General features: G+C 45.1%; 1 long non-coding RNA gene across 1 annotated transcript in view; it reads left to right on the top strand.

Annotated features, from left to right (window-relative positions):
* Positions 1 to 16,839, top strand: part of LOC139045099 (uncharacterized) — a 31,323-nt gene extending 14,484 nt beyond the window's left edge. Inside the window, exons 2-3 of the long non-coding RNA XR_011502773.1 lie at positions 12,914 to 13,093; positions 13,761 to 16,839. This is a non-coding gene — a long non-coding RNA (uncharacterized lncRNA). The remainder of the gene's footprint in view (positions 1 to 12,913; positions 13,094 to 13,760) is intronic.
* The last annotated feature ends 912 nt before the right edge of the window (positions 16,840 to 17,751 follow it).

Here is a 17,751-nt window from a genome sequence, read left to right as displayed (position 1 = left end):
CACCTCAATACTTTAACGACACTCTTCATTGTTGAACTTGCCCTCCTTTCATTTCTGAGTGACTTAGAGAATAGTTACCAGTTCTCCTCCAGCTGCCTTTTCTTGTCTTCCCCAATTTGGTTCAGGTTCAGGTTTTTCCGCTGTGGGATGACAGGCCCTTTCCCATCCGGAAAGCGTATAGCTGACTTTTTAAAATTATTATTCAGAAGAAGCAAATTCTTGTCTAAGGTTTAAAAAAAATGCTTTGCTTTATTTGCGTTAGGCTTCAATGACTCAAAAAATCTTACCTTTAAAAGTGAAACTTTTTACGTATCCTACAGAAACAGGTGGCTTCCTAGGTAATTCTTCGTTTAGAAAGACGCTCAAATAGGATGCTCTCAGCAGCAGTGGTGTTAAAGTTTGGGTTTAGGCCACGTGGGCTTTCCTGGTCAAACTTTGAGGGGTTCATAAGATCAGACATTGACAACACGCACACACACGTGCACACACAAATGCACAGTTAAAAGGAACTCTGGAGTTTTCCCATTTCACTCTTTCTTGTCCCAATATAGGCTTTGCCTTTTTTTTTCTTCTTTATGATGAGAAGACTGGGTGTTACTGTGCCCAGCCGCCTCATCTATTTCTAGTTGGGAGATGGAAAAGTGTGTGACCTGTGCAAGCTCACACCACAGTTAGTGGCAGGCAGAGACTGACGTCCAGGCCAGTGCCCTTTCTGCCACATCGTCCACCTGCCGCATCTCTGGCAAGGAGGAAAATCCACACAGAAGACCCCTCGCAATTCCCACCTGTGACCTCAGGAGTCAATAAATCCTGCAATTTAAAAATAGGATTCTCCCACTGACACCCCCAACCTCACAGGCCGCCTCAAAGGCATGCAGGCAGTTTCCCAGGCCAGGTGGCACAGTTACACATCCAGGACAGGGGGACCTTGAACCATAATGTCACCCCCGCCCCGGCCTTATTTTCTGCCTTGAGGCTGCACCCCAAGAATCACCTCAAGTGAATGGGAGCGGTAGTCTGGAAGCCTGTGGGGAATTTGTATGAGTACATTGTTTGGTAACATTTTAACAAATTTGTTTTACTCAGCTCCACTGAGACTCTTGCTGGCATCATAAATGACTTTGTTCCCAAATCAGATAAGGCTCTGGGGAGATATACTTGCTATTGCAGATACGTTTTTAACAAGAGCTGCTGCGCCGACCTTTTTGTTTTCAGGAAGACATTGTTCACCAGAAAACATTGCTCCTCCAGGAATTTTATAGCGAATTAAAAAAGAAATGTTTTGGCATTTTGGTTCCCTTTGGTTGGTGGTAGGGGAGCATGGGGTGGAGTCAAGGAGAGGGAGCGGAGTCAGGTTCGGGATTACAGGGAGAGAAGGGAGGAGAGGACAGGCTGGGAAGAACAGAGCATCCTAGTGGGAGAAGCCGGCTCAAGCTCGTGGACTCTGCCCTGAGCATGGGGGCCCGGCCGGCCTTACTGAGTGCTTCGCATCACCTTGCACTCTGGGCTCCCATTCTTCCTTTGGCATCTGTAATTCTGCTCTGGCTGCTGTGTTTGCTTTGGGCTGTGGGTACCCACGCACTGTGTTTAATAATTTTGGTGAACTTGTTCAAAAACCTTCTGATCTGAGCATGCTGTTCGGGAAATGGGGCTTCTGTTCCAATGTGGCAAGACCACGTCCTCCTCCACGGGCTGTCAACACAATGCCAGACTCTGAAAAACAGTCTCTCCAGAAATTCAGATGTTTCCACACTGTAAGCTGTTTGGCACTAGGAGCCGCAGTGTCCAGCCTTCCTCCAGATAATAGCATGTTATTGGGCCCCACAATGGCTTGGGGAAATTGAGTTCACCTTCCCCTCCCCACAGGAGTCCTTAGAGCAGAGTGGGTCAAAGGCCTGGAGAAACCACCAAACCGAAGTCCTCCCAAAGCCTGGGGGGTGGGGGTAGGAGGTGGGGGAGGAGGAAACGTGGAGACATTCCCATTTCTGACCAGTGGAAACTGCCCCAGCACATGCGGATGAGAGGACGCGGCCCTGTGTGGATGGGCTGAGCTGGTCTAGGGTGGAAGGAATGCGTGCACTAGTGCTCAGAGAGGCAGGGGGCTGGCCTTGCTCCAGCACATCTCCTGGGAAGCTAGTTTGATGGGAAGGCTGGCAAGATTGGCTGTCCTGAGCATTCCCAGTATGGGGTCAGGGAACCTAATTGTGGGTGGGGCGGTGGTGGGGGGGTGGGTTGGTTATAGGGCCTTGAACTCTCTTTGCTATGGCAAGTCTCTGGTGGGTCAGAGAAGCCATTCCTCTGTCCTCTTGGGCTGTACCCTTTGCCATGAAAGGAGGACATCGTGGCCCACATTTTTCCATAAACTCAGATCCCAAGTCTCTGACTCATGAGTAAAAAAAGAGAAATGTGTCACATTTAGGCTTTAAAAGATATGAAGCCTAAAAGGAGCTGATGGTGGAATCTCAGGCATTATCCAGCAGGGGGCAAAGAATTTGAGGGAGGCCAGGCTATCTCAGAGCTATCTGATGAATTCGCCTTGGTCCTGATCTCCCTGCACTGTATATAAACTGCTTCTTAGAGCTGACACATGCGAGTTTGTTTCTGTCCCACCCACTAGGGTGGCCACTGGCTGCATGTGGCCACTGAGCACTTGAAATGTGGCTGGTCTGAGCTGAGATGTGCTGTCAGTGGAGAGCACACACCACATTTCAAAGACTTAGCACGACTCTTCATGAAAAGAATGTGATGTATCTCATTAACATCTTTATACTGATTATGTGTTGACATGATAACATTCTGAATATGTGGGGTTAAATAAAATATATTATTAAAATTAATTCCATCTGTTTCTTTTTATTTTCCTCTAATGTGGCTATTAAAACATTTTAAATGACATTCTGCTCGCATTCAGAGCTCACATATTTCTGTCAGACAGTGCTGGTCTAGGTTGTCCCTTCCCATCTGAAACTATTTTGGGGAGCTGCTCATTCATGCCCTGTTCTCATTAGCCACATGCATGGAGGCAGCTCAGAGCTTCAGAGAAACATCCTCTCTGCTAAATGGGAACTGAGGGGCAGAGTCCACTAGGAGCCCTAGCTGATTCATTTCCAAATACTGGCTTCTGGCGACATCGTGTGGCCACTTCTTGGTACTACACCAACCACGGGCCGTGTGCAGGTCCTCAGCACCCTGGTCCTGGTGTAACACACCGCTTGCTGTAGTTACCACATCAGATGGGCCAATTAATCAGAAATTCTCAACTTGCAGAAGAGTGTGTTTCCTCCCTTAATTTCTCCTCTTGTTCCTCTCTACCTCCTTCCAGCTCTGCCACATCTTCAATGTTAGTTCTGACACACTAACCCACTGGGGGGTTTTCCTGCTTACCTGAGGAAACTGCTCTGGCCTCACCTGGAAGATGGAGATCTGAGCCTGGGAACCTCGTGGAAGAGCTAAGCAGTCTAAGCAAAGTCATTCCTCAAGTGCAAAACAAAAGGCTATAGCAGATGACCTCTAAGCTCACTTCTGGCTCCCCAAATCCATGAATCTGGGTGGAATTTGAGACGTCGGTGGAGAAGACTCAAATAATGCCTCTGTGTTGGTACCTACAAGAAAGGCCCAGTCTTGAGCCTAACTGGAGGATCAGGGAGGTGACCCAAACATGGAGCTGAGGTGACCTCCGAGGAGATGATAATACTCACAAACACAATCTCATTTAATCTTCACAACAATCCCATAGATCAAGTATTAATATGTCAACTTTAAACTAGTTAATATAATATCAGACACATACTATATATATAAATACACAACATGTGTGTACGAAAGTGTAAGTTTACCATCATAATACTATGGTGAACACCTATGAATGACCCCAAGAACTAGGATACCAGTGCTGACCGGCTTCCCCATGTCTGTTCCTCCCCCATCTGTTTCCCTCTGTCTGCCCAGAGTACTCACTATCCGAAAGTCTTTTTGCATGTCTTCGCTTTTTGAAAAACTGGTTTTATTGTATATTCTTGCATTTTACTTCTATTTGTGGTTCATAAGAATGGTGTTCTATGGTTCTATGAGACTTGTTTTTTTCACTTAACATTATTTTTCTAAGATTCGTCCATGGAGTTGAGCCGTGTTCGCAGCTGTATATTTCACCGTTGAAATGTACTTCAGTTTGATTATCCATCCTCGTCAACGGATGTTTGGGCTGTTTCTAGTTGTTTGCTTTTGTGAGCGTTCTCATTTGTGTTTCTGGGTATCCGTGTGTAAAGATGCGCCTGGCAGACTGTAAGAAGACCCGTGGTCCCCAGGCGCTTGGGGGAATGTGAATAGGAGAAGCACACAGGATGTGTTAGGGTGGCAGAACTATTCTTGAATGGGGGTAGAACTATTATTAAGCAGTTTCACCAGCTAAAAGTGGATATTGTGGTAATGGATACATGACATTATGCATTTCTCAAATCCCATGGAACTTTATGGCATGAAGAGTGAGCTTTACTATATATAATTTTTAAAAAAATCATTTAGGAGTCTGAGGGATCCTTTGAAGGAATGCAGACTGTGACAAGACAATCTAACTATCTTGCAAATGAACGAACCAACCCCACCAAAGTGGGTGGGGGAAAGGCGCTGAGCTAAGCAACCTTGGAAATAAGAAAGAGCGAAGGCAAACGGGTCTGCATGTAAGCACTGGACTCAGGTTAATAAAGTTGTTTCCCACGGGGGAATGCGCTAGGAACTCTGATATTGCTAGACATGCACACTGGAACTGAACAATTAAGTAAATGGATAGCAGATGGTGGGAGCCAGGCTTCTCTCTGTCAGAGTGGGAATTTAGATAATCATGGCGAGGAAGCTAGAATGGTCCATGTAGTAATGGGTTAGAGTTGGAGACATTAGTATGAACTCCTGTTTAGCTTAACATAAATACAGATGTTACATATAGAAATATTTATAGATATGTGTATATACACAGGTTAGTATGCACACACATTTCCTGTTCTATCCGCTGTGAGAGCCTAGATGCAAAGACACCCCAGTAGCAATAACCATACTAGCACCCATCTTGGTTTCCAATACTGTTCTCTATTCAGAAGCCAGGGCTCCCTGGAGAAATGGCTGATTGTAGAACCGAGACAGGACATACACAAGATGAGCTTGGAGCATCTTGTGGTTCTAGAAAGTAAGGAAGTGTTCAAAAAATTGTAGGAAACCTGCATTGGTAGGGGTATGCCAAAGAGACACAAGAGCCAACTGAAAGAACTCCCAATGGTAAAGCTGGAACGATTTGAGCTACAAAATAAAGTAGCATTGGATCATAATTCAAAGTATAAAATAAATATTAAAGAATCCGTCTGATATAAATAAATGATTGAATAAATGAATGGGGGAGAAGAAGCGAATCTCCCTCGCCGAAAATTCCAAATAATTTGTATACATACTTCACCCTCCAGGAATAGGACCATACCCCATCTCGTAAGTGTGCACTGTGCACGGTAACTTCCTTCCCAAGAGGGCAGCGTGCAAAGGGGTGAGGGGAAGAATCGCTTGACAGTGATAACCCGGCAAACGCTCCCTCAGCCGGGTGGTCAAGGTCAATATCAGCAGTGATAAATCGTGTAGTATATACTCTTAATAAAACAACAAAAATGGCACCTTACCTCTCTGCTCTTCCTTCCAAAAGCCCATAAGCCCAGTTTAATCATGAGGAGGACGTCAAATAAATTCCGACAGAGGGACATTCTACAAAACACCGAATCAGTACTCCTCAGAACTGTCAAAGTCAGCAAAAATGAGGTCACCTTACATCACACTAATGCGAGATGTTAATACTAGGGGAAACTAGGTAAGGGGACGTATGGGAACTCTCTGAACCATTTTCTCAATTGCCCTGTAAATTTAAAACTTTTCTAAAAAATAGTCTGTTAAAAACGTTGTGGGTCAAAAAAGTTATGGGTAAAGACAAAATGGGGCTGTACTTAGATCAGGGTGGGCAAACTTTGTCAAAGGCCAGTTTGTAGCTATTTTAGGCTTTGTGGGCGTTGTGGTCCCTGCTGCAGCTCCTCAGTGCTGCTGTTGAGGGCCACAAGCAGCCATTGGCCACAGGTGAGTGGGTGAGTGTAGCTGAGTTCCAATGAAATGTTATTTAGTGAAAACAAAACAGAAACAGCCCACGAGCAGTGGTTTGCCGACCCTGCTATCCATATATACCCAGAAGTGGAATTGCTTTTGGAAAATGTCAAATTGTTTTCCCGAGAGACTGCATCAAATAAACAGGCATCAGAAATGCAGTAACATATAAGTTCCTGTTAATTCGTATCTTGTCCAGAACTTGGCTGTTTTTCTAAAATGATGTCTCACTGGGTTGTTATTTTGCATTTTCCTGATTCTAATGGGGTGGTTTATTGTGTTCACGGCTTTTGCTCATTTTCTGCTGCATTGTCTTTTTTTTTTTTTTTTTAGTGCATTCGCAGGAGCTCTTTGTATATTCCAGACCAGTTATAGCTGTTGCAAATATCTCCTCCCAATTTGTGGCTTGTCTTTTCACTTTCTCCTTGGTGTCTTTTGACGAGCAGAGTTCTTAGTTTTCATGTAGTCAGGTTTATTAATTTTCCCTTTTTATAGTTAGTGCTTTTTCTCTCTTGTTGAGTAAATTGTCTTGTACTCAAAGTCAGAAAGGTACTTCCTCTATTTTCTTTGAAAAGCTTTGCTATCATGCCTTTCACCTGTAAGTCCGCAGGACATCTGGAATTTACACAAAATCCAGAATGTATACAAGAGGAAAGGATCCAATTTTATTTTTTCTGACTGGATAACCAGGAGCCCCAGTCCCAGAGCCTCCTCCCCTGCTGTCTGCAATGCCACCGAGTCACGTCACAATTCCAGATACGGGAAGTCTAGCACTGGTGGCTAGTTTCTTTCATTTGTCATGTAATTTCTATAACATTATGATAACTCTTGGTATCAAATTACCCCCAACCTATTCTTTTTCAGGAATATCTTGACTACTTTTAGCCCTTTGGACTGTCATAAAGTTTAGAAAGTCATCTTGTCAAGTTTTATGAAAAAAGTCCTATAGGGATCTTATTGGGAGTGCATTGAATCCATAGGTCGGTTTGGGGAGAATTGACATGTTCAAAGTACTGAGTCTTCCTATGCGTGAATGTATATGTCTTCTAATAGCTTCGTTTTACAGATGAGGAAACTGAGGTTCAAAGAGGTTAAGTGACTTTCGCCAGGTCACACAGCTAGTTAGCAGAAGGGCCACCATTTTTACCCAGAAGTCATTGCTCTAAAGAGCTAGACTGCACCGTTAATTAGTTTTAGCAGATTCTCTCTCCTGGTGCTTTGATTGCCGCTGTTATCAGGGCCTCAGGCACGGGCCCTGAGAGGAGAGTCCTGTGATTCGCTGACCAGCCACCAAAACAAGGATGTTAGTGCTTCCCAGGAGAGGAAGGGAGAGCCCCAGTTCCCCACAACTTGGGGGCTGTTGAAGGGAGGGTCTCCAGGCCCTCGTTTGCTCCATTATTCATATATGAATAGCTTCAGTCGTTACCCCAGCACAAGATGTGTTTGGGGAGGCACTGGGGCTGTGTGTGAAGGGAGGACGGCTGCGGAAAGGCATCCTTTCAGCCTTTGGATGAGTCAAACCCTTGGTGTGAGGCACATGTGTTAGAAGGTTTGAGCTCCAGTTCCAGCTCTGCCATTCTCTATCCGTGTGACTTTGAGCAAGTCGCTTAACTTTTCTGAGTCAGTTGTCTCATCTCTAAGGAAGGATACTTACTCTTTCTCTCAGATGAGGTCACCAAGGGGATTAAATTAGACAATACACGTAATATGCTTGGTCCCACACCCGATGTCTATCCAGTGAGACTGTGATTGGCTCCGTGAGCAGTGAGTTCCCCCGCCCTCCAGGCTCTAGGGCAGCTGGACTCAGAGCCTACCCACTTCCACACCGACTTTCATGGACTGAAGAATCGTAAAGAGGACTCCCGACTACAGTAAGCTTGCGCATCCACCGGTGAACCCAGAGTGACACGACAGCAGCAAAAAGGGTCTTCACCCTCTGAGTGTCGTGAGATGAACAGTTCGCCACTCCTCCTGCAGCTCCAGCATTTGCTTGATGCACTTTTTAATAGGTTCTCAGACAGCAAGACGGCAATTAGGTCTTCGCAAGACTCCAGGGGCCCTGGAGGCAGTGGCTGGGAAAGCTGATCCAATGAACAGATAAGAAATAGTCATAATCAGTACATTCAATGCGAACACATGTGATTGTGCGTCTAGTAATTTTCCAAACCATCAAGACAATCCTCAAACAAGTCTTGACCCATAAGGCCTCCATCACCACAGATTAGTGTTGCCTGTTTCTGAAGTTCCTGTAAATGGAATTACGTCACATGTACTTTTCTGCACGTGGCTTCTTTAGCTCAGCATTACCTCTGTGAGATTGATCTGGGATATTGCATGTAGCTTTAGTTTGCTTTGTTCAATTTCTGTGTAATGTCACTTTGTAGGATATGCCACAAATTGTCATCTCACCAGGGATGGACATTTTGGTTGTTTCCAGTTTGGGACTATTACAAGTAAGACTGCTATGAACATCACAGAACACGCCTTTTAGTGTGTATGTGCAAAGCTGTAGGTTCATATGAACCCGGGAGTCAGATTTCTGGATTACGATGGGCATTGCATTTTCTTTCTTTTAAAAATCAACTATATTGAGGTATAATTTACATATAATCAAATCTACCAGTTTTAACTGCACAATACAATGAGTTTTGACTAATGTGTATGATGGTGTAGCCACCACTATCATCAAGATATAAGAGAGTTCCATCACCCCTGAAAGTTCTCTCTGCCCCTTTGCCATCATCTTCCCCCACCCTCAGCTCCAGCAACTAGCCATCTGATTTCTGTCTGTTCTGAACTTTCATATAAATGGAGCCATGCATTCTGTAATCTCTTGTGCCTCGTTTCCTTCCCTCAGCATGATTATGAGGTTCATCTTCTTATTGTATATGTCAGCAGTTCAATTCTTTTCATTGCAGAATGATATGTATTTCATCATGATAGAACACATTTTAGTTATCCATTTACTTGTTGAACATTTGGAATGTTTTTTCCATTTGGGGCTTCTTGTTAATAAAGCTACTATCAATATTTGCTACAGCTCTTTGCATGGAAATGTCTTCATTTCTTTTGTGTAAATACCTAAAGTAGGATTATCACATCATATGGTAAATATATGTTTAATTTTATAAGAAATTGACCAACTGTTTTCTAAGGTAGTTGTACCATTTTGCTTTCCCACCAGCAGAGCATGAGAATTCCAGCGCCTCTGTATCCTCACCTACACTTAGTATTGTCAGTCTTTTCAATTTGAGCCAATTGTAGAAATGTGTATTGGTATCTCATTTATCTTGTCTTGTGCCTTTTTGCCATTTGAATATCTTCTTTAAAAGCTGTTCAAATCTTTTATGCTTTTAAAAGTTGGATTGTCTTCTTATTAAGTTATAAGAATTCTTTATATACTCAGGATACGGCTTTTATCAGATATGTATTTTGGGAATATTTTCTCTCAGTCCATGGCTTGTCTTTTCATTTTTTAAATAGTACTGTTCGAAGAGCACAAATTTTTTATTTTGATCAAGTCCAATCTCTTTCTTTCATAGTTCATGTATTTTTTTCCTAAGAAATTCTTGCCTAACCCGAGACCACAAAGTTTATCCTCGTATTTCCTTCTAAAATGTTTATAGTTTTAGCTACAAAATTTAGGTCTATGATTAATTAGATAAAGGTGGAAGAATACTTTTTTGCATACAAAATTATAGTGGTCCTGCACATTTGCTGAAAGGTCTATCCTTTCCCCGTCAAATTACCTTGGCATCTGTGCCAAAAATTTATATATATATGTAAAAATATATAAAAATAAATTTATATATATATGAATAAAATAAGGTTGTTGTGAGAATTAAATGGGACTTTGAACGAACTAAGCATAATTCCTGGCACATAATAATTACACAATAAATATTTTTACATCAACAATCATGTATCATTAATTTATAATTACTTTGGTTAGCTTTTTTGTAAAAAAGATGCAATACTACACACCTGGCAGGGTTGCTGTGAGGATTTGGTGAGGAGTCGTGTAAACAGAACTTCTAACAGTCTGATGTGGTAAGTTTTCCACAGACAGTGTTTCTCCTCTTCTCTCTATGACGGTGTCTACAAGTACATACTCTACAAACAACAGCCGTTATCTTGTGTGCCCCTGTAATCTGCATCCAATGAATAATACGTGAGCAGATTTTATGAAACTGTTAATGCTAATATCCCATATGAAACCACAGGGAGTTATTATTTTCCACCTTTCAAACTGTGTAAGATTTTTCAAAAAAAGATGAAACTCAGTGTTGCTGAGGATGAGGGAAAATGAGCACTCTTTTATATTGTTGGGACTACTGCAAACTAGCCCAGACTTCCCGCAGGGCAGTCTGGCAATATAAATCAAGCCTGCTAAAACATGCATACATTTTGACCCAGCAATTCTATTTTTAGGAATTTTAGCCCAAGAAAATAATTACGATTGTGTTGAGAACTGTGTGCAAAGATGTGCATTATAATAATACATATCATCAGAAAAAACTTGTAACTACCCAAGTGCCGACAAATAGTTAAATAAATCACGGTACATTCATGTGATAATATATTAGACCCCCTTTTAAAATGATGGAGGAGAAGAATGTTTTATGATGTATTGGATGAAAAGTATAGATTACATACCAGTATTTAGTTTTTCATTCGGCAAATATTTGTTGCCAGGCCCTGGGCTGTGCACTGGTGCTATGATGGAGAATTAGACAGACGTGGTCTCTGTCTTCACATGGCTTCCAGTCAAGGAGGGAGACAGAAAAAATGCAATTACAGGACAGGGTGGTCAGTGCTGAGACAGGCAAGGGTAAGGAGCTAAAGGAACCCAGACAGGGGACCCAGATCAGATTTGGCCTGAATTTGCTGTCTAGATGGGGTCAGAGCTCCCACGGGGAGTGAATTCTTAGTTGAGACATGACGGATGAGTAGGGGCCAAGCAAAGGCAATGAGGGGTTGGGGTGAGGGGATGGAAGAGGATTCTAGGCAAAGGGAAGCATGTTACCACAAGCTCCGGGAGGCTATCGAAAGATTTTAAGCCAAAGAGTGAACTGATCGGGTTCACATTGTAGAAGGACCCCTCTCCAGAGTGGGAGTGGATTGGGCGGAAGCCATGCTGCAAAGTAAGAAGACCAGTTAGAGACTGTTAGAGTAATTCAGAGACGTTGATGGCCTAACGTAGGGGAGGGTGTGCTGTTGGAAAGAAATAGGTGGATTCAAGAGATATGTAGCAGGGATATTGAACAGGAACAGATGGCTGATCGAGTTTGGAGGATGAGGAGGAGAAGGAGGAGACACTAACTGGGTTTCTGGCTTGGCTGCCTGGATCAAGAGTGATCCTCCCAGGAGATGGGGAACACAAGGGAGGGAAGCTCTGGCAGGGAGGAGGGAGGCGCTGAGTTCTGCTTGGGGTACGTTCACTTTGAGCTCCTGTAGTCGACACTCAGGAGGAGGTTGAGGATCAGAGCCCGTGGCTCAAGAGAGAGAACAAAACTGAAAATAGGGATTCAGAAGTGACCCATCTCAGACACAGATGGCGACTGGACACCAGCGAGTGGGAGAGAACTCCTCAGCCATTACTTTTCAAACTGTAGATCTTAACCCATTAGTGAATTATGAAATCAATTCAGTGGGACATGGCCAGCGTTAAAAACAAAGAAATAAGATAGAATAAAGCACTTCAGAATGCATCCACAAGTAAAAGTAAGAATTGTTTCACAAAACTTTTGTTTTAGATTATGTATGGATAAAACTCTGCCATAGTGTGCTAAGTAGATCAAAAAAATCAGTCCCATAACATGTGAGGTCACACTGTCGGGAGGTTAATATAATGACTAGGATGGGGCCACGCAGCAGGCTGGAGGGGAGCTCTGGGCTTCCAGTGGCATGACCCAAATGTACTCTGTCTCCAGCTGCAGCTTCTTCCATTTGATGAGGAAGAGCATGCGCAGAAGCTATTCCATTGCATGTATTTAAATCGATATTTGTCCCCCTGAATAGTTTAGAGCAGGGAGATTCAATTGAAAAAAAAGTTAACAATTGAGTCTCCAAATGAACTCATCAAATATTAAACAGATATGAACATATGGGAAGGCACCTGAATTCTGGATTTCACATGAGCTAATTTTTCCCTATTAAGATTTTTTTAAAAGATAGTGGAAGTGAGGTTGGTTTGATGAAGGCACAATCCCCCAGTGGGTGTTTCTTTGTCCCCAGTGTCAGGAAATATTGCTAGATGGTCTCTTTGATGTCAACTTCCTGAAGTTGACTTTGAGAGTGCAATTATTTATGACAATATAAATCAATTATTGCAATATGAACCTTTAGGTTCTTGGAACCCAAAGCAGTAAACCTGGCCTGAATTGGGTGGAGGCTGACCATGTCAGGAGGCCTGGGAAGAAAGTTTGAAGTAGAATGAGGGGGCACTGACGGGCAGCGCTTATATCCTGAATGAGCCTGGCTTTCGAGTCCTTGCTGTCTGCCTGCAGCTGGGGGAGGGGGGCATGTTGCTCATGAGCCTCCATTCCCGAACTCATAGGATAGAGACATGATGTCCTCCTCTGCAGATCTTGCCTTTGCATTGAGGGTATCAGAACAAGATGCAGTATGGACAAGGGCTTTGTAAACTGTGTTGTCTACGAAGACTTGGCAGTGTTACTTGGATTAACAGCCCTTGGATTGATTATTTTAAAAATGGGAGGTGAAGCTATGGGAGGACCAGGTTCCCCAGGTCCTCTTGGTTGTATCATAAACATCCTTGTTCCCCCAGATGCAGTGTAAGCACTGTGGAGACTCCACATTGCTCCTGTGGTGACCGGATTACAGACAGCAACAGGAGACAGCAAGACTCCAGACTCAGCAGACCAGCGTTCGAATCCCAGCTCCAGCATTGACGCACTCCTCTCTGAGTGTATCTATAAAATGGGAATGACAGCATCTTATTTGAAAGGTTGTCTGAATGACACAACACAATAATCGCGTGAACGGAGCATGTAGTCATTAAGTCATAATTCTCACTAAGGAAGCCCTGATCTTCCAAGACTGGCAATGGTGGCAAACCTCCATGCTGGGCTGAGGAGGTGGGACCTGCAGTTCTCAATTCCCTGCATCTCAGAGATGCCATTTCTCTTCTGTCACAAGTTCCTAACCTTTAGTGTACAGATGCTTTCTGGTAACATGGTTAAAAATTCAGTCTCTGGACCGGTCCTCAGGCAATTGAGATGCACCTGTAACACCACCACCAGACCTGGTCTCTCCCTGTGACCAGTGCCTGGTGCTAAGGCCACCAGGGCACTGACTTTCCTTTGAGGGTCTGGCCAGAGCATGGACTCTACCTCTCCTCTGAATTCCCTTATTCAAGGTCAGGGATAAAGGAAAGGACTCACACAGATAGAGGGATGTGTAGTTTGTCCATCCAGTGAGCTACTTCCTGGGTGCTGTTCCTGGAGCCAAGAGGCCCCCTGCAGGGCTCCCACCCAACCCTGTGCCTGTGTGTACTCCATGAGGCCGTGTCCCCACCGCCTCAGGCACATACACGTGGAAGCATCTTAAGCCAGGGAGGAACGGCCCTCGCAGCCCTGTGGGAAGAAGGGCGATGACATCTTTCTCTGTTTCAGGCAGAAGCACCAGGCTGGCCCTCCACTCCAGCAGGGGCCCCAGTGAGGCTGCAGATGGTCCTTGTCCACCTCTGGGAGCAGGTACTTGATGAAGCAGGAGGACTCCGGAAGTCCTTCCAGGCATCTTCTCCTGCAGGCCTTCCCCTGGGCAACCGCTCCTACAGCGGCGGCTCCAGAATTTCTATATCGGGGGTACTTAGGGGCGGGAATGGGAGAGTGGGCCCTGACCCAGCAAAATGTTGTTTTTACCTAAACTGCATGTTATAGATGAATACAAATACAGTTCTCTAGAGGTGATTTTTTTTCCCCACTTGAATAAGATTGAGAAAACAATGGTAGAGACTAGAATATTATTATTGCTATTACTGTTAGTGTAATAGCACTTATCCACCCTCCCTTCTTTGTGACTGTGAATCCAAAGGGCTCAGAAAAGAACATTTTTGCACAACTTGTTTGACAGTCAAACCCTTTCTAAATGAATGTAAAATCATTTATAGTCTTTATTTTTCTGGCTTGGTTTGAATACTTGTCTATTTTGTGTGTTTGATTATGGGGTGCTGCCCCAGACCCCTTGGGGATGTCAGGAACCACACAGTATTTATGCCATATTACTTTCCTAAAACCCTCCAACTTCTGAATTTCCAAATGCACCTGGCTTCCAGAGTTTTGGATAAGTCATCGTGGCCTTTATTATAAGAATGATTGTTGATGTCATTGTTGCTATTTAGAAGTGGTGGAGATGTGTCTGGACTAAAGGCCTGCGCTCCCCAGACCCCACTGGAGGCCCCTTCCCCTCACTGTGCTCCTGGGAACTGCTGGTCCTCAGACATCATTGCCACCCTGCTTCCGGATGGGCTGTGGCTGGCTGCATGGCCTCCGTCTCAGGGCAGACCATCGCCAGCACTCAAAGCTGTGACCAGGACGAATTCCCCACACGGGATCCCCTAGAAATGCACCTGCTTTCCCAGCCCATGTGCATGTGGTGGCTTTTTCCATTGTGTTTCAGGGTGTTCTGTGGCTCCGAGCGCCAGGCAGAGCCATGGAGGCGGCGGACGCCAGCACGGCTGTCAACACCCAGCAGTGATGAATCACAGGGAATCAGATCACAAGACGATTACCTCTGGCACCTTCATGAGAGGTGCTACCAGCCAGAACTCATGGGAACCTGCTGGTGCTTGTTAGCCATCCCAGATCCCAACCCAGGCCCCAGCGTGTCAAGCAGGCTGAGAAGGGAAGGGGGAGCACCAGGGGTCTCTCTTGAGGAGTCCCTGGATGGAGGCTGGAGTTGCTGTGACCCCAGCAGACCCCAATGGCTCCAGAGATGCCAGTGGGCCCCAGAAGGACAGGGCTATGTCCACTTTATTCTCACTGTGTCCCAGGGTCCGAGCACAGCACCTGGCACTCAGCAGGGGCTCATGGCTTGTTAGCCTAATGAGCTAATAAATCCAAATGGCACTTGCTGGACTCATCAGACGACAGTATGTGAAGAAGTCAGAAGCTCCCAGTGGGTCAGTAGTAGCTGTGGGTGCTTTAAGGTGGTGCCTACTGTGTGCGGAGCCCTACTGAGTGTGAGGCCCTGTGCAGTCGAGACTTTCTGATGGCACGTGAGGGAGAGATTTTTACCCTGTTTTATAGACAATGAGTTGAGGCACATAGAAGCAAAGAGCCTTTGTAAATCTTGCCCAGCGAATGCATGGTGGGGTGCCTTCAAACCCCAGTCTGCCTGGCTGCAGAGTCAGCCGTTTCCATCCTGCTCTGCTGCCCAAGAACAACCCATTTGTTCTCCATCTCCCCGTGGGGCACGACCAACCGCCACCGCCCGTCTCCTTTTCCTGAGTGGAAACAACTGCCAGGGCCTTGAAGAGAGATTCCAATAGCTTCCTCCTGGGGCAAGAAGCCGGGAGGCAAGGATGGAGGAGATGCTGGAGGAGAAAGGGAAGGTGGGAGGAACAGCGTCCCCTTCCCTGGGCTGGGGTTCCCACTCCATAGTTCCTCCTGCTTTTCATGTGCCCTTCACCTCTTTCCCAACCTCTGATCACAGCTTCTCTACAAGCTTAAGGATTCCTCTCACCTCCATTTCCCATGACCCAGCCCTGCCCCCTGCCCTTACGTCCCCGGTTCCATGGTTCACACAGACGAGCATGATTGCCCTTACTTATGAGGCTGGGAAAGCTCAGTCCTTGGCTTTGTTTTCAGTTAAATCCCAAGAAGCCCTGTTTGTTACTCCTTCCCACCTGTGGGAGGCGCCACTGTCTGTGTAATGCCCTCCCCTTTAGGGCGAGCTGGATTCAGTGACTCCCCTGTAGGCAGTAGGAGGCCAGGAGGCTCAGTGTTTAACTTTGTTCTTCAGCCGGAGGACTCGCCTCACCCTGCGGCTCTGGAGCTGATATCTTAGGGTCTGACTGAAAGCTGTGAACCGGCTCCCGACACAAATGCGCATTATGCTCAGCACAGTTTTCAGGTTTGTGAGCCCCTTCCTAAAGCCTCATCTTGGAGACCTCCATTTATGGTCTCTAGGCAAAAAGTAAGTTTCCTGAAAGGTTAACTTTTCTTTAAAACTGCGCTGAGAGCTTACCATCCACCAAGTGTGACTGAAGTCCCACCACTGGTGACAGCCGGAACAGGGTTTGAAGGCAGCCCATTTGGCTCCCGACCGCCTCTCTGGCTGTCTGTCTGTTTAAGCAATTTTTGTTGCTTGTTCTGCTCTGTTTTAGGTACATTCTACAGGGAGTGAAATGCACACATATTAAGTGAACATTTTGATAAGTTTTGACAAAAGTTTACACCATGTGACTCATACTGAAGTCAAGATCTACAACATCTCCATCATTCCAGAAAGTTCCCTCATGCCCTCTTCACTCCATCTCCTTCTCGCTCCCCTACCCCACACGGAGGCAACCGCTCTTCTGACTGCTGCTCTCATGGATTAGTCCTGCTGCTTCTTGATGCTCTTACAAGTGGACTCAAAATTACATGCACTTTTGTGTCTGGCTTCTTTCACTCGGCATAATTTCTGTGTGATTTGTTCATATTGTATCTACCTGAAATTTCTTCCCTTTTGTTATTGAATATAAATTTATCATATGAATATACTGTAGTTTGTGCATTCTCCTTTGATAGATCCTTGGACATTTCCATTTTTTGACTATTATGACTAAAGATGCCACACATATTCTTGTCAAGCTTTTCGCGGGCACATATAGACTTAGTTCTCTTGAGTAAAGACCTAGGAATGAAATTCCTTAGTCAAAGTGTAGGTGTATGTTTACATTTGTTAGAAACTTCAGGTTTTCTAAAGTGGTTGTACCGTGTTGTCTTTTGTTTAACCTTTAATATTAGATATGTTTTCAACTGTCTCAATAACTTTTGGGAGTAGGTGAGTTTCAATGAATGAATGAATGAATGAATGACTCAACAAACTACTCACCCTCCAACCTAGCATGAGGCCAACATGGAGCCACCCAGCCCACTGACCTTCTGTGGCCTTTCTCCAACTCATGGCTGCTCCATTTGTGCAGCAAACCACACCAAGAACCCAAGCCCAGGCCACCAGGGGATCCCCTCCTGGGTTTTCAAACCACATTCCTATTGAAGACGCATTGGCAGGAAACCCAGCCAAGCTGACCTAAAGACACAACATTCTATTGACTAGGAGGGCAGGAGGCAGATGCCACGACTGCAGAGAAAGAGCAGCCCTGGGCACCGTTCCCAGCTCCGGCACCAACTGGTCCTCCAAATGGGCTTGGAATCTCTAAGGTGCCCTCCCCCTCAGAGGTCAACTGTGGGCAGTGACTCATCCAATGGATTACAATATCAGAGGCAGCTGAGGATGGGGCTCAGGTGCTGGTTTCACCCCTCCTTGGGCAACCCATCCCCTGGCACTTCACCTTTCCCTGACAACTCAGCTGTACCTGGAGCCTTTGGAAGTTTCCGACCATGATTCTCTATTATCAGAAGTGATTCTCTAACACCAAGCTCTTCCCATCCTCAT

The sequence above is a fragment of the Equus asinus genome, chromosome 4 (genome assembly GCF_041296235.1).
Source record: "Equus asinus isolate D_3611 breed Donkey chromosome 4, EquAss-T2T_v2, whole genome shotgun sequence".
Classification (NCBI taxonomy): Eukaryota; Metazoa; Chordata; class Mammalia; order Perissodactyla; family Equidae; genus Equus; species Equus asinus.
The sequence above is the reverse complement of the archived record's forward strand: the minus strand, read 5'-3'. Positions and strand labels throughout refer to the sequence as shown.